This window comes from Ovis aries, chromosome 19 (genome assembly GCF_016772045.2).
Source record: "Ovis aries strain OAR_USU_Benz2616 breed Rambouillet chromosome 19, ARS-UI_Ramb_v3.0, whole genome shotgun sequence".
In the NCBI taxonomy this organism is placed as follows: domain Eukaryota; kingdom Metazoa; phylum Chordata; class Mammalia; order Artiodactyla; family Bovidae; genus Ovis; species Ovis aries.
In genome coordinates, this window is record NC_056072.1 from 23,823,727 (window position 1) to 23,840,852 (window position 17,126).

The 17,126-nt window shown below is 38.3% G+C and overlaps 1 protein-coding gene across 29 annotated transcripts in view; it reads right to left on the minus strand.

The window, feature by feature from the left end:
• Positions 1 to 17,126, minus strand: part of LOC114108678 (contactin-4) — a 1,043,928-nt gene that overhangs the window by 609,770 nt on the left and 417,032 nt on the right. For 2 of the 29 annotated variants that reach the window (XM_060402846.1, XM_060402826.1), the window contains exon 1: positions 8,352 to 8,576. The exons of 24 other annotated variants lie outside the window; for them this stretch is intronic. The gene's annotated coding sequence lies outside the window, so the exon portion shown is untranslated. Of the gene's footprint in view, positions 1 to 6,876; positions 7,001 to 8,015; positions 8,273 to 8,351; positions 8,577 to 17,126 lie in introns of those variants that run through there. 3 more of the 29 variants (XM_060402849.1, XM_060402829.1, XM_042235937.2) reach the window with 2 other exon arrangements.

Below are 17,126 nucleotides of genomic sequence, written 5' to 3' on the forward strand. Positions count from 1 at the left end.
CAAAGAAGAACTAAGGGGCCTCTTGATGAAAGTACAAGAGGAGAGTAAAAAGTTGGCTTAAAACTGAACATTCAGAAAATAAGATCATAGCATCTGGTCGCATCACTTCATCGCAAATAGATGGGGAAACAATGGAAACTGTGGCTGACTTTATTTTTTTGGGCTCTAAAATCACTGCAGATGGTGACTGCAAAAGATGCTTGCTCCCTGAAAGGAAAGTTATGACCAACCTAGACAGCGTATTAAAAAGCAGAGACATTACTTTGCCAACAAAGGTCCGTCTAGTCAAAGCTTTCGTTTATCCAGCAGTCATGTATGGATGTGAGAGCTGGACTATAAAGAAAGCTGAACGCCAAAGAATTGATGCTTTCGAACTGTGGTGTTGGAGAAGGCTCTTGAGAGTCCCTTGCACTGCAACAAGATCCAACCAGTTCATCCTAAAGGAAATCAACCCTGAATATTCATTGGAAGGACTGATGCTGAAGCTGAAACTCCAATATTTTGGCCACCTGATGCGAAGAATTGACTCATTGGAAAAGATTCTGATGCTGGGAAAGATTTAAAGTAGGAGAAGGGGATGACAGAGGATGAGATAGTTTGATGGCATCACTGACTCAATGGACATGAGTTTGAGAAAGCTCTGGGAGTTGGCGATGGTGGTGAAGCCTGGCATGCTGCAGTCCATGGAGCTGCAAAGAGTAGGACAAGACTGAGCCACTGAACTGAACTGATGTATTTGACATCCATCTCCAGTTTTGAAACAGCAAGGAAATAGTGATTTAATATTTGTGACAGGTGGCAACACTGTGCCTACAATCAACTCTGTGGATTCTCTATTTTGGGACATCTGGTATACCTCACTCATTTACATTTTCAGGCTGGTATCTACAGACCCTTTTGTTGAGTTTTCAGGCTCTCTGTAGCATTCTAGTATCGTGAATGAGCATAGAATCTAGACAGCAATTCAAGAGTGACCCTCTCACCAGAGATAGAGCACCACGAGGTTTTTGAAATTCCATTGTCAATTCAAATCACACTACTTACCGTTTTCAATAAGCCCCCAGTTTTAGTGGAGGAAAGTCAGGTAAGACAATATATAGATCATTTCCAAACTTAATATTCCCTTATTTCGTGTGACTGTTTGTCCATTTACTAGGGTGGCCATCCTTGAAATCACAGGAAATAACCTATTACATGGTCACCCGCATGTCACCATGACAAATTCTGCTATAACTGTTAATCAAAAATATTTTTTAGAAAAGCTGTTTACCACTGTAGTTTTGTCCTAGGCAGTTATATCTGTAAAATAATGTATTTTACTTACTACTTTTTTTTCTGTCCTTTAACAAATCATCAGAGGTGTCTATCTGTACCCTAAAGTTATCAGACATTCCATTAGTGGTACTTGCTTCACACTCTAGGAAAAATTCCCTTGTGGAGCAAAAATTTTCTAAAATAGGTATTTTAAAGGAATTACCAGAGCTCTATCCAGACTTTCAAACAGGTTAAAAACTCTGCCTTTCATATAATGTTGATATCGAAAAACATCAAATACCAACTCAAGAATGTTTTCCAAGGGAAATATTTTAGTCCACCACTTTACATGAATATCTTGAATATTATTCACATGTTATGAAAACAATTTCATAAAAATGCCACTGTAAGCAATGTATCATTCAGTCGTGAGCACTGCTAAACATAAAAGATTTGCAAATATTTTAGCTTCAATGTATATATATATACACACAGGCATATGCACCCACATCACTTTTGTGAGAAACTGTTTTTCTCCTAGTAATTTAGGTAAGAATGTTAAAAGTCATCTTTAAAGCTCTCGCATCTCTTAGATGTACTTGCATGTCACAAAAAAGGTACTTTCGATAAGAAATATAATACTACAAGGGAGGTTAACAACAGCAATCAACTGAATACCCTGGTGGATTCCTGAAGGTAAAGCTGAGGGGGAACACCAGGGAAGTTTATGTCAGTCTAAATGTGCTGTTTTTTATTTGCCCTCAGCACACAGCCAGACAGCTGGATGGGGAGAAGAGTAATACACCTTAAATTACCTGATTCACAGTTAACACACACATCATAAAGATGTCAGAGACCATGTGTGAACACATGATTTATTCTCTTGAGGGAGATGGTGCTTGTTCCCCACCCTGGGGTCGAGCATCATGACTGTGTATAAGCAGCTCTACCAGTCTGAAAGGTGCACGAATGCACTGAATTCTAAGCAGCCTGGAGGCAAAGTTCTTGCAAGTGACCATGTATAATTACTGATGTAACTCATTTAGAGGCTCCTGTCCTATAGACAAGGGCATTCATCTGCCTATTCCAGAGACCTAACCATACTGCTCTGGATATGATGCTTCATAGAGAAAATGTGAAGCGAAATGATTTCTAGAAGTCCTTGCATCAGTGCAGTTCAGTCACTCAGTCATGTCCAACTCCTCATGACCCCATGGACTGCAGCACGCCAGGCCTCCCTGTCTATCACCAATTCCCGGAGTTTACCAAAACTCATGTCATGGAGTCGGTGATGCGATCCAACCATCTCATCCTCTGTCATCCCCTTCTCCTCCTGCCTTCAGTCTTTGTGCATCTTACCCCACAATAGGAACTTTAAATTTACTTCTCAGCAATGGAAGTGATTTAATAAAATCAAAATCCCGAGACCCTCCTAGTTGCCTCTCCTGGGACTCTCTGGAGTAATACAGGTAAACGGTGTGCAGATGTGTGTTGGGGGATCAGAAACTCAAAAATTAATAGAAGTATGAAGACAATCCACTAGTAGCCTTTATGGACTGTTACAGAATTTTTATGAATACTTGTCCACCAAAACCTACCACAGGAAACACGATACACATATACCCTATTCCAGAAGTCCTCACTAAATAAGACAATCCACCACTGATGTGAAGATACACACTTCATTTAAGAAAATTACATTTTTATAATTTGTGTGAGCAGTGAAGAGCCAAAGGCATTCTTTTTTATCTGTATCTCCTCCTTAATTTAAATTTCTTCATTGTTTTCACAGTCCCTAAGCAATACCTGTGACAATTATTAGATTTTGTCTCAGTGCCTGGACACTCGGTATTTTTCATTCACTCATACAGTTTCCCTTTTGTAGCATGAAGCTGCACCACTTTCAACCACAATACCTTTGTTCCTCTACTTACTTGTTTACATTTTTTTTTCAGGGCACTCAAATTTCTATCCTTTGATATAGGGTTTCCTTCTGGTGAACCTTAAATCTGCCTCCTCGAGTCCCTTTTGCCAAATGCCTGGCACAGTCCTCTTCTCTAAAATCTGTCATAACCTCAGAATCTATAGCTCTGCATTTTATATCTAACCATAGAAATACTTTATTCCCGTGCAGCTCCTTCTCATAAGCTCCTTTCAGTATTAAATCATCCTGGTCCTTCCTTGAAACAACTGAGAAATGTCATGCTAATATGCAGAAGGACTCTCATTTCTATACTGGACTACAGACGAATATGAGAAACCATGAACAAAGCATTCCGCCTTGTCTGAGACTGATTTACAGCTTTACCTTTTTAACTACACTACGTAAAACAGTCTGATAAACTACTAGAGCTACTACTAAGCGATATTGAATTGAACATCTCAAGTCATCAGATCCACTGGTTTAAAATCCAAAGTGGTGCCCCCAAAGCTGCCTGGTAACTTTATAATCAGGAGTTTGAGAGCCACAAATTATCAGACATATTTGTCACCATAATAGTTCCTGCATAAAAATAGTACTGAAGTACAAAATCATTTTGGTCATGGAGGATGCAACTATAAAACTGAGGAATTATTCCACATTACTGATTCTAATGACTATGGGGCCTGCTGCCTAAAAAGTCAGGATATCTACCCAATTCATGAGATTTAGAAAATCAATTTTATATTCTGCATGGATCACATCAAATATAGTCTACAAGTTCAATAAAGAATAATATTAATATTCAAAATAAGCCACATAGATAGATTTCCTAAAAGTTAACATTCCAACTTGTATTTAAAAGCTGTCATAACACTATCCTGCTCAGGCATAAGCAGTAAAGCCCATCTAGGCTATTAATGTCATCAAATGGACACTTATCATCCATCTCAGAGTATACACACTGGATGTTAAAAATATATATAAATGCTGTCAACTGTTAAGTAGAATATTAGCCTGCAACTATTTTGTGCCATTCCAGCTAATAAGTCAATGTGCATTCTTATTTCACTTAACAGTGACAGAAACAAAAAGCACTACCATTCTTGTATTATAAATATCAATTCTGAAATTAATTTTGTTTCTACCAGGACATGTAGTGAAGATACTTAAAACACAATTCACTCACAATTTGGTTTGAGTACATCGAGAAGTCCCAGAGTCATTAGTAGTGGGTTCAATAAATTCATCATTTGTCAGCATTAACTTAGAGTCTTATCTAGTAATGAACAGTCTGAGATTATAAAAAACATAGAATGAATAAAATGTTTTCCATGCTGTTTTTTTTTTTTTAACTCTCTTGGGTGTCACAGAGTAGCTTGCATGATGATGCTGTCAATTATATATTTCTTAATAAAATCATTTCTGGTTTTCATTTCCTGCACTGTTTAAAAAGACTATCATTTCCTACAGAAAAAGAAAATCCTTGGGTGAACTTCTTCTCCTTCTTAAAAGTCAAGTTCTTTAATATCCTCCAAACCTGAAGCTGATTCTCTGTTGTGACATTTTGTTTTTATTTTTAAATTAAATGTTGCCAGCTGAATACATCAGGATGAATCTATTTAGTTACCTTCAATTTAGAAAATAAGATAAACTATTCTCTCACTTTAAAAATTAATAAGGACACTCTACACACACATATATGAATATCCATAACTTTCACTGTGCTTTTTCCACACATATGCCTAGGACTAAATAAACACAATATACAACAGAAAACTGTATCAGTGTATCATTTATATCTAAAAGACCTCTCATAAGAAAAGGTGACAGACAAACGGGTTATACAAAAAAACAGACAATCCCAACTCTGTTTCTATTTGACTTTAGAATAACTCACTAATGAAAAAATGGAGTGAGGCAGGGAAAAAGGGAAGCAGGGTAAAAGGGAACTAGGGATAGGGCAGAAAGAGAGAGAGTAAAAAGAAGGAAGGAAGGAAGGGAAGAAAGAAGGAGGGGAGGGAGGGAAGAACAAAAGAAGAAAGGAAGCTCAAGGGGAGAAAAGAAGAAGAAAAAAAGAATCCAGTTTGTTTTGGATGACAATTATATTGCATTTTGCCCAGTCCTGAGGCAATCTGAACAGCTATCAGGAGTCAGTAAGAGGCTAGGATGAGATGTCATGAGATCACAGATTTTTCTCATCTAGAAAGTATCTAAAAAAAATCAGACCACTTTACAGGGAATACTGAGTCACAGAGAGGTGAAGCAGCGTGTTAGAGTTCGCACAGCAACTTAAAAAGGGTTTACATAAGCTTCCACTGGCCCAGGTGATACCCTAAAGAGCGGACACTCTGATAATGCAGAGTTGAGGGTTAACATTTAAAATCCAAAACACCAAATCCTAAAAACCAAATTTTTAGGTTTTTAAATTTATAGATTTTCCATTCAACCATATTCACTTTTGAACGTCTAGAGGAAAAGTTTATAGAACTTCCTGCCCCAATTCACATTTCTCGGCACATCTGTCAAGCAGGGCTGGGCTGCAGTTTGTGTGTGAAGAGGACCTACTGACAAACGCTCCTGAGGATGCTGCGTGCTTAGTCCAGCAGCTGCGGGACAGACGTGACAGTGAGCCAAAGGCCCCAAGCACAGATGCCAGGGGGCTTCTCTCCCTGATGCTGTGCCCCTTCCCCCAGAACTCTTTACTTTGTTCAACCCCAGCAGCTTCTGGAGGCTGAGGGAGCACTGAACTGCGAGCAGCACAGAAACCGTCTACAGGGCTTATTGGGTGGATCAGGATGCATGCTTGCAACACATAGAGACAGATGCTATTTTTTACATATAAAATGCAAGATGTTTATCTTTTATACCACTTAAAATTTATAGTGAAGGCCAATCAAATCACCATGACTTTAAAAGTTCCTCTTACAAGGTATATGTAACACCCATCTGGTCTTCCCATCTGTCAAATGACCAGACCCTAAACTAACCCCTGAAGCATACAATCACCTTTTCTACAGATTAAGCACAACTTGGGGGTGTCCCAATTTTTAGTAAATAGTAAAAAATATTTCTAAAGTATTAGGAGCACACTGTAAATCTAGCAAATGTCTCTTGGCTCTTTGAGGTGACCAGCCTCCAAAAAAAAATTAACATCACAGGAGTTGAAATTTCTAAATGTTTGAATAGAAAAATAGAGGTCAAACTTCACTACTTCAGAAAAGTACTTCCCTATAAAGGGTAAAAGTTCCATACATATGTACATACATATATATTAATATGTATATCTATATATACACACACACCACATGCTCACACACACACATACACATGTACATATAAGAATTCAAGAGTCACACACAGAAAACCAAAATTCAAAGGAAAACATGTACTAATTTATTTAGGGTAAACAAACAACTGTACAAAAATCATTGGACCTTAACTACCTCTATTTCTGTGCCTGTCATCATTTTAAAGAAGTACATACCTTCAAGAGATCATGTACTTGCACCAGTTAGAGTAACATAAACTATTATTAAAAATATAGCTGAGGCTTCCTCAGTAACTATCACTTGCAGGAGTCATCAGTTCAGTTTGGGAAGAAAGCATGAGGCTGATCTTTTGTTTAGCAGAAATATAACCATCAAATTCACCTGCCATTATTTCAGATTTCTGTATTTCAGACCCTTCAACACACTTACTTTTTCTCAGAGAACAGACTTCTCCTTGAGCACAACCCTGGGACTGCTGGCTACCCAGAGGCACTACGGCTTTTCTCCTCCTGCTTCATCTTGCCAGATGGTAAGTGTTCATTACTGGTTTGTTACCTTTTCCTCTCCAAACCTCAGGCTCTGAAAATGCCTGCGCTCATGTACACAACCAGCTATTCTGAAAAGTCTTCTCTCCCCTTGCATCATTCCCCTCAACCAAATCTAATGAGAACATCCTCTGTCCTCACCAGTGAGACACTTTCATACTTCACAGCCTGTGGTTTCTCTCTACTTTGAGACTTACTGCCTATTCAGAAAAAGTGTGTTTGTACTCCGGAAACTGCGGGAACCTCTGGCTGCATGGACTCAAGCTCAATGAGGGCATTTTGATTCCCCTTTGCAGGTAGGAATGATTTTAAGTTCACTTTGGTCCACCTCAGCTCTGGCAATTGGTTCAAGTGGTTAAAGCCTCTTATATTCAAATTCTATTCTTACAGCAGCTCGATTGTTCCACCTTTAACCCAGGAGAAAGAATGCGGTTTATATTTAGGTTAGGGGAAATCCAGACAATAAATCCATATATCCTTTTCCATAGTGATAACAATCTTTAATTTCACTAAGCCATTGATCATCTGAAAGACATCGTGCAAACACTATTAACAATATTAATTGCTAATATCATTTTTATGATCAATTCAATCTTGCATGGATAACAAGTGCTAATCTGATAGTCTGCATTTGGAGACATATGAAGGATAAATGAACCTGGAGCTGAACTGGTATTTTTTGCTTTTTAAAATTCACGTCTCTTCATAAAAAGTAGTGTATTCAAAAGCAAAAATGGGCTAGACAAACTTATTTTTAAATACCTTCCCACAGAATGAAAAATGGAGATACATAGCTCATATTTGCAAATATTCCTATTCGTCACTCCCATCTCTGGCAAAGTTTCTAAAAAGCATGCAGCTGAAAAACAAGGGAAAGTTTCCTGTTTCTGCATTTCTTAGTGGCAGCAGAGAGCCACAAAATAAACTATCTTACATAAATTCTGGAAATACAGACACATGCTGCTTTTACACAGACACCCAAGTAAGATGATCTCTTTACATATAGACAAGACTTCTACTTACATTTTTCTCGCAATGGCCAGAGACACAGAAGATAAATATATGCTTGAAGCATCCTGAGCACCACAGAAAATATACCCATGCTTCCTAATTCCAAACAAAGCCAATAATTTTTAACTTCTATGACAGCATTCTGAAAGGTCTCTTATTTCCTCATATGAATCAATTACAAAAGAGATCTGACAGAACCAGCAAGCTCTAAACAGATTACACTCTGCCTCACCAGCTTGATTCAACAAAGAGCGATGGAACAGAAAATCAAATGCAGCTTGCAAAGTCACATTCACATGGAGCTATAGGGAGGAAGAGGGAAAAAAAAAAAAAAACCTTGGTACTCACAGACTGCAAAGTAAAATGTCCCAGTTTCGCTTTACACGTTACAGCAAATCAAACAGGGATTTCAGCTCTCAGCAAGTCCCTGCTTCCACTACACTGATCATCCACGCAGAACAGGGCCTTATGGATTGCTTAGGCAGCTGGGAGATAATGGGACCATATTCTCAGCTGGGACTAGAGATGCTGAACCGCTCTCCGCTGCGCGCTGCATGGCTCTCGGCCAGCATTAATCAAGGAGGACCCAGCTCCGTGGCTGTATTCCCCAAAGGATCGACATAATTAGCGCATGAATCAAAGACGCACACTGGGAGAATCACGCACATCTCTAGCTGGCTCTGCTCACATCGAACCTGATTAGGAAATCAACTTGGTTCCCCGATCAAATGTGTTCAACCTTTCGAAGATACACAGAGACTCACACAGCTGTTTATAGATTTCAAGGGAGGGGCAGCAGAGATTAAGGCTTCCTTCCCAATAGGCAATTTATGTAATTCCTCAACTATAGAATATAATGACACTGGTTGTTCAGTACATATGGTGGGTTTGCCCTGTGATGTGGTGGTTTGTCTGTTCAGGGTTTTTTTTTTTTTTTTTTTGCAATTCTCAGGAAACTGCATTATTTCCCCTCTGGATCTTATGGGACACGCGTGTGTATATTCTTTGCAGATGTAGACTTTGGGGAGACTGACTGGACTAAAGATAGTCTGTGGGCACTTTCTGTCTGCAAATACATGATTCTTCTCAAGCCTGGAAGTCCAGGGCATTCAACGCAGAGGGTTTGGCATAGAACTTGGGACCTCAGATAATCAAAAAGGAAGTGGTGATGCTGATTCTGCTTGTGTATCTGGAATAATAGTCTTCTTTACTCTGTCTGCATGGTGATACAGTTCAGAGTTGCGAACTAGTAGCCTATGGACATGCTTGGTTTGGCAAGAGAGAGATTTTAGAATTTGAATGTGAACATTTTTAAACAGAACATGTGTTCTGCACTTTACCAAGAGGGTGCCAACTCCTGCTTTTGCTCGTATACGCTACCTGCCAGGCCCCGAAGACATTTGCTTATGTAAATTTGACCTTACTTAAGCAAGCGTGGGTTAGGGATGTAAAATATTCTCTTTCAGAGAAAGGAGACTTGGCTCTTGTGTCACTCATCAAAGGCTGTGATTAAGGCACCTATGTTATAATTTAAGATTCCAACATACACAAATAGGCCTATGTGATAAAAGGTGGGGCAGAAATTAGGCAGAAAGAAAATCTGAATTCTAATGCTCACCGTGCTACAAAAATGAGATGATCTACAATATTACTATACATCTCTGAGCCCTATTTTTCTTATCTGTACAATAGGGCCTTGGTCCAGATCTCTGAGGACTCTCACAGAGAGTCTACTATTGTTCTAAGAGCTAGAAAGTAGGTCTCTGTTAGAAGAGTGCTTACACTTCATGGCAGTGACTTGAGGTATGGGAAGAGAATCTAAGTAGGATGCCTTTTTCTTTTTTGGTCACATTGCACTTCAGTGGGATCCTAGTTCTGCCACCAGGAATTGAACCCATGCCCCCTTCATTGAGAGTGTGAAGTCTTAACCACTGGATGCCTAGGGAAGTCCCAGCTATGCTTTTTGTTAAAAAAGCTGTCCTAAATTGGGAGGTTTCTGTTACCTTTGAGGGTCCCATGAGAAAATGGCTAATATGCAGCTGTTAAAAGAATTGGAGGCAGCATCATTGATCAGTAAATGTGAGTAAATTATAAATGTATAAAAGGAAAAATAAAAGGTTGGCCAGAAGATGGTTTTGGCTATTTCTGTACAAATTCTGTCTGCCTGAGAGTAAAACATCTGGATGAAGAGCCAAAAGTCTGGTCAAAATGTTCTTTCATCACTAGATACTTTGATTTGTGGGGAAAGAGACTTCTTCGATTTAAACGAGATTGTTCTATCTTACTTTTTTACATTCCTACTATCCAAAGTAAATAAAGAAAGAGCTTCTCTTCATGCTATCAGTCATGTCATCTATGTGGAAAAATGTGTGCCATCAAGGTCAAGACAATTCAAACAGCCTTAGGGTTTTTGATATTGGCATCAGGGAATCACAGAAAAAGGGATCTATACTTTTATGATGCTTTACTGAATAACTAGAAAAATAACTCACCCAAGGAGTTTCCTAGGTGGCTCAGTGGTAAAAGAATCCACCTGCCAATGCAGGAGGTACAGGAGCAGCTGGTTTGATCCCTGGGTCAGGAAGATTCCCTGGAAGAAGAAATGGCAACCCACTCCAGCATTCTTGCCAGAAAATTCCATGGACAGAGGATGCTGGTGGGCTATAGTCCATGGGATGGCAGAGAGTTGTATAGAACTAAGTGACTGAGCACTCGGCATGCAATTCACCCAAAGAATACATGATTTTTCAAAAGATGCATCTACCAGATATTTCTATATCCATTTCCAACTCACTTATTCCAAAGTGGATACAAGGCCTCAAGTAGACACACTACCAGTAATTAATAGTAACAATATACACAGTGAGGGATGATGAAACAGTATTAAACTTAAGAAAGTTCACTAAACTTTTGAGTAGTTTTATATTGGTTCAATACGTTTGCTTTTGTGACTATTGTCAATCCAGTTTCTTTAAAGTAACTATTTTTTAAACATTTCCTTGGATATTTTTGCGATTTGGCATAACTTGTAAAATGACTGGCACAAATCTCATGTTTGTTATTTTTATCTGACTCATTATTATTGAGACTTTAGCACATCTACTTCACGCAGCGCATGTGAGGTGCTGACAAAAGTAGGTTAATTAAATAGCAATTGTGCATCTCAGTTATATTAACAAACATATTGCTGAAGCAAATGAAAAGAGGAGCAAAGTAAAATACAAACATGTTTATTCAGTGGTACAGTCGAAATAAATAGTTTAATTGGTTTTAAGTTCTATTCAGTCTCTCTTTGCCTGGTAATTACTTTGATTCATCTTTGATTATGTTATGCAATAGATTCACTTTGACATCATGTGATTTGCACTTGTTTCTAATGGTAGGTGATGATTACTAACTAAAAATTTCTAACTTCCATCAATTCTTCATACCTTTTTCCCCTGAGACGTATCATTTAAAATATGAAGTGGTTTATAGTAAAAACCTAAATTTGGGCAATGTCTTTTTTTTCTTTTAAGGTCAAATCCAACATTAATGTCAAAATAAATATAGTAATAGAAGGAGAAAAAGACAAAAGTGTTTAGTAACTATAAACAGAAGAGACTATCTTCATAAACACAGTAGGACCTGATATATTAACCCAGAATATATTTTGGAAGCCAAAAACATACAATGATTGTTTTACAATTTATGTGGAAATTATTTAAAAAGTGTATCTCTCTGGAACCATGAACAATCTACATTTTTTAAAACACTCTTGGCAAGGCTAATAAGAACCTAGGGAATGGGGCTCCTGAGGTCTCTTTCTGGGCACAACATAAGATTCAGCCAGTTAAATACAGTTCTGTGCTTCAGCAAATCTAGGGGAAAAATGAAAGTTATGGCAGTAATTTTCCAACAAGTTGAGGCTTAATCAATATTTTGTAATGCTTTGCAATCTTCAGCAGTAAGTCGCTTGATGTGCATATAGCTACTCACCACTTCTTTTAGAAAGTATTCATACTTCCTTTTCCTTGCCTCTCTCACTTAAAAGTAAGAGCCAAAAGTTGAGATAACTGTGACATTTCTCCAGCTGAGAACAAAATTTCAAAGGAATGGATGGCTCAGAAATCACTGCCCAGGGCACCCATTGCAGTGACAATCTAAGCAGCTTGACTGGACTTTATTTTCTAACTGAAAGTGAAGGAGCCAGTAAGAAATTAATCAAGAAACAAGCCCCAAGTATGGATCCACACGAGAAAGTGTGTGGCCATATTCATTTTTCCAGAAAGTCATCAGACTGTTGTAACAAGGACACGCCAAGACTGGGATCACAAACTTCAAACAATCTGCAGAGAAAATCACCCGTTTTTAAAGCTATGTCACAATGACATCAAGTTCACCTATAAGTTAGATAAATAAAGCAGTATGCCTCAATATTTATCTACCACTAACTGCTCAGAAATTTGGAGCTATCATTAACAAAAATTATCTATTAATTTAAAGTGTGCATGCATCTGCTTGTATGTCTCCATGTGTGTGAAGAGAGAGAGAAGGAAAAGAAGAGAGACAAATTGTAGACGAATGGTTTTGCAAATGGTATTTCTTATCTAAATGGTTTTGCCAATGGTATTTCTCATTTACTTTTAAGGGCAGACTTGATTCATCGTTATTACACTGGCCAAAAAACACATATCAATTTTGTTACCATCTGAGAACAAAAATTTTTTCCCTCAGAAGATTCCGATTTTTCTTCCAACAAAAACAGGAAGTTTTAAAAGATTAGTTTTTGACTGTCACACCTCGGGGCGGGGGTGGGGGGAGAGGCGGTGAGGCGCAAGTGGGATCTGACGGACAGAGGCCAGGGATACTGCTCAATAGGCTGCAATGCACAGGACAGTCCCTCCTACAAAATTATCTGTCCCCATCTGTCAACAGTGCCACATCTGTGAAATGCTGACCCAAAGGAATCTTGATGAAGTCCTCATAGTTAGCAATGGAGAGCTAAGATTAAAAACTGACGAAGTTTAACTGGTGGTGGTCTAAATATAGCTGCAGTAGCAAATGGACTGCTTTGCCTCGAAAGTTACTTTAGACTTTACAGTATGCTTTCACAAAAATTACAACATTCAGTCCAACAAGTAAGTCCAAAAGCTGAGAAAATACTGTAATTCCAAGCCTGTTAGTGCAAACAAATGTGGGCCTTAGAACAAATGGCTGGTGGCAGAATGACTAAGTAAAAAAGTCAAGTCAGAACAAGTACCAAATCTGGCCCTCTGCTCCCTCCTCCTGCTTCTCTCAAAACAAAACAGAAAAGAACAAACTTCAGTCCAGCTCTGTACCTTCTCCCAGTCCACCAGCATGGAAACCAATGAACACATGTCGAAGGCAAGCGGATAGCCATGCAATCCCATGTATATTTTTTCTTTATAATTTTATCTTTATAATTTTCCCTAAACAGATGGATATCCTTTCTTATGTTCTCATTTCAGGAATGTGATCTTACTCCTGAAATAGATACAGTTGTAATAGACAGTTGGGATTAAAAGTCTTCCCTGGTGGCTCAGACAGTAAAGAATCTGCCTGCAATGTGAGAAGACCTGGGTTCGATCCCTGGGTAGGGAAGATCTTCTAGAGGAGGAAATGCAATCCACTTCAGTATTCATGCTTGGGAAAACCCATGGAAAGAGAAGCCTCACAGGCTACAGTCCATGGTGGTTGCAAAGAGTTGGACACGACTAAGCGACAAACATTATTTCATTCGGGATTAAATACGGATATGTTTCAATGCATGGACTTCCCTTAGGAATTCAGCTGTTAGACCTCTTTTGTTTACTCATTCAACAACACTTTATTATGCACCTACTAAGTCCACTGTCCACTTAAATTATTGGGGGAGAAAAACTGCGTCTCTCAGCATCTGCTTTCCTTACAAACTCCACATATTTATAGTGTACATCCTACATCACCCCAACTGGCTCAGAAAAAGTTTACTGCACTTATCATCCACTAAGGTCATTATTATTTATAATCAGCTTTATCACTAATGTAGTGCCCTGTAGACTCCAGATCTACTTCTGAGCTCTTTGGTTGGCTCCAGGGAGAGTAGGCGCTAGGGAGATGGCAGGAGCTTTTCATTTCACTTTTTGGCATCCCTTCTATCAACTGCAAAAAGCCTTGTTCAGGCTTTCACATGAGGGGAGTCACAGCTCACCTTTGCTTCTTAAACAGAAACTGTCTCCCCCTAGATCTGATGCAGATGGAACAAGACGAGAAAAGGGTACCCAGAGGATGGAAATTGAGAGAAACAGAACAAAATCCAGAAGGGCCTATACATGGTTAGATTACCAGTGTTACTTTAGGAAAGAAGTGAGTGTCTGATTAGAATGGGCTAAAATTTTCTATTTTATGGATCAAAAAAGAGGAATACGATGCCTGGTTTCTTTCCTACCTGCGTTGAGAAAATGGATTAAAGTTTTTGTTTTTCCAAAATGGACTGATTCCAGACAGAGAGGAACAAACAATTGTAGAATACACGTAAATCAAAGATTAAGGCAGAGTTCAAGATTCTCTGGAGCGATTTTAAAAGCTCTTTTCAGAGAAACCTCTGTCTAAATTATACCCTCCTACGCTCTGCATCCATTTGATGTAGAAACACTACTAGCAAATGACAAATGCAGGGAAATCAACCCTTAATTCTAGAAATCTAAGGTTTATATAATCTACGTGACATAGTCACATAATCATATATAACTCTAAAGTATACACCTGTTTTATTCTAAGTGGTATATTTGAGACTTTTCAAATTTAAGACAGTTTTTATTTTTTTAGGGGAGATTTATTTGGAGCACTGAATAACACAGCAAAAGGATGACTTCTGTCCAGAGACAATTTAATTTTTCTGCCATGGACCATCATTATTTTGAGTGTTTGTCAGAAACTACTATGCAATTTACATGAATTGTTTACTCTTCATCACAACCCTATGAGTTAGGTGTCTTTACCATTTCTGTTTCCTAGATGAAGACACTGAGAAACAGAGATATGAGTAAGCTGTCCAAGAGCCCTAGCTCACAAATGGCAGATACGGGTTTTTCTTAAACTTTATTATGCAGAACATTTATTTTTCACTGTTGACAATTTCTTTTCCTTTTCTGATCATGTTCATAATGGAAAATGTTCTTAAGTTTGTTTGCCTACAATAAACCAGTGGTTCTAAAATTTGAAATTTTAAAACAAATTGATACAAGATAAAGGAAATGTATTAAATCTTAAAATTGATGGGTAGGGCTGATCTAAAATAACATATAATCTGTAATAATTTTGATAAGATAATGGAGCATTAATTTCAACTTGATCATCTGGACTTCCTTCTCCTCCTCCCCTTTTTTCGAATAATTTCAGACTTAGAAGAAAGTTGAAAGAATGATACATTGAATACCCATATATTTTCGACTTAGAACTAAGGTGAACATTTTCATGACCACCTTTTGCTTTTACTCTTTCTTCTCTCTCCTTTCCTTCTTCCTTCTCTCTGTTATATTCATTTCTCTCTGAGTCATTTGAAAGTAGCAGACATCCTAAAACTTAACCCTTATGCCACTTTAAGAAATCACCATATTTCTTTTTGAAGTTTTACTGAGTTATCATTGACTTTAAAAAAGTAAAATATTTAATGTATATAACATCATGTTTTTGTTGTTCAGTTGCTAAGTTGTGTCTGACTCTGTGACCTTGGAGTGTAGCATGCCAGACTCCTCTGTCCATGGGAATTTTCCAGGTAAGAATACCAGAGTGGGCTGCCATTTCCTTCTCCAGGAGATCTTCCCAACTCAAGGATCGAACCTGCATCTCCTGCATTGGCAGGCAGACTCTTTGTCACTGAGCCACCTGGGAAACTAGGTGATACTGATTTCTCAGTGCACTGCATTTGGAGGGAGGTATTGTCAGTTTATCCTGTTACTGGTGGTATTAAGCTTGACCACCAGATTTCTCTATTATAAATGTAAAGGTATCATTTTACTTTTGTAATTTATAAGTAACATTTGGGAAATACTTTGAGACTTCATGTCATTTTCTCTAAAACTTTTTCGCCTACTCATTTTGGCAAATCTTGATGAATCTTCACTGAATCAATTTTTGTAATGATGGTTACAGAAGACGTGGATTCTCCAACCTCAATAATTTCCCATTTTTCCTCTTAGAGGATTGCAACCTACTCAGTCTACGCTCTCACATACGTCAGAGTGGTGGCAACAAATGCCATTCAGAAGCACCAAGTTTCTGCAGTTTTCTCAGAAACAGAGGCCCAGTTCCTCATGAAAATTTGTTAGCAGCTCCAGAACATATAAAGGTTGGAAGAAAAATATAAAATTAACCATTTGGGGGGACTTCACTGGTGATCCAATGTCTAAAACACTGCACTCCCAATGCAGGGGCCCAGGTTTGGTCCCTGGTCAGGGAACGAGATCCTACGTGCTGCAACTGAAAGATCCCACATGCCACAACAGAGATCAAAGATCCTGCATGCTGCAACTAAGACCAGGACGAGCCATATAAAGAAATAAATATTTTAAAAAATAAAACTAATCATTTATTTTTTTAGGGGAAGAGGGAACTTTTCAGGATAAACCTGCTATAATTCCTCAAAGTGATGTCTTAAGTTGAATAATGAGACATTCCCCTTCATATCTATAAATGCTAAAAATATCGATGCTACACTTATCAGATTAGGGTCACTTTCAGCTTCTGCAGAAGGCACTCTATATTAAGAAGCCAAAGAGTTCCTTTCAGACATTTTAAATTGTGCCATTTATTGATCTCTAAACCATTCTGTTTTGCTGTAGCGTTTTTCACCTGGAAATGAATAAGCAATGAAAAGCCCTGGTTGAAATCCATTCTCCACGGTGAAGTCAGAATGCCCTTTCCAAAAGAGAAATTTAAACATTATCCTTCTGCTTATAATCCTTCAAAGGTTCCTATCAATTACCTGATCAAATCTAAAAACCAATTCAAATCCAGTCACCACCCCAAGGACCTCCCTCCCTCACTGATTTGTACTTTTTATTCCATTCGTCAACCAGGACTTTTTCCCCTTCCTTCCTTGAAAACTTCCTGCTACCCCTCCCCTCCATTGCAACTGTA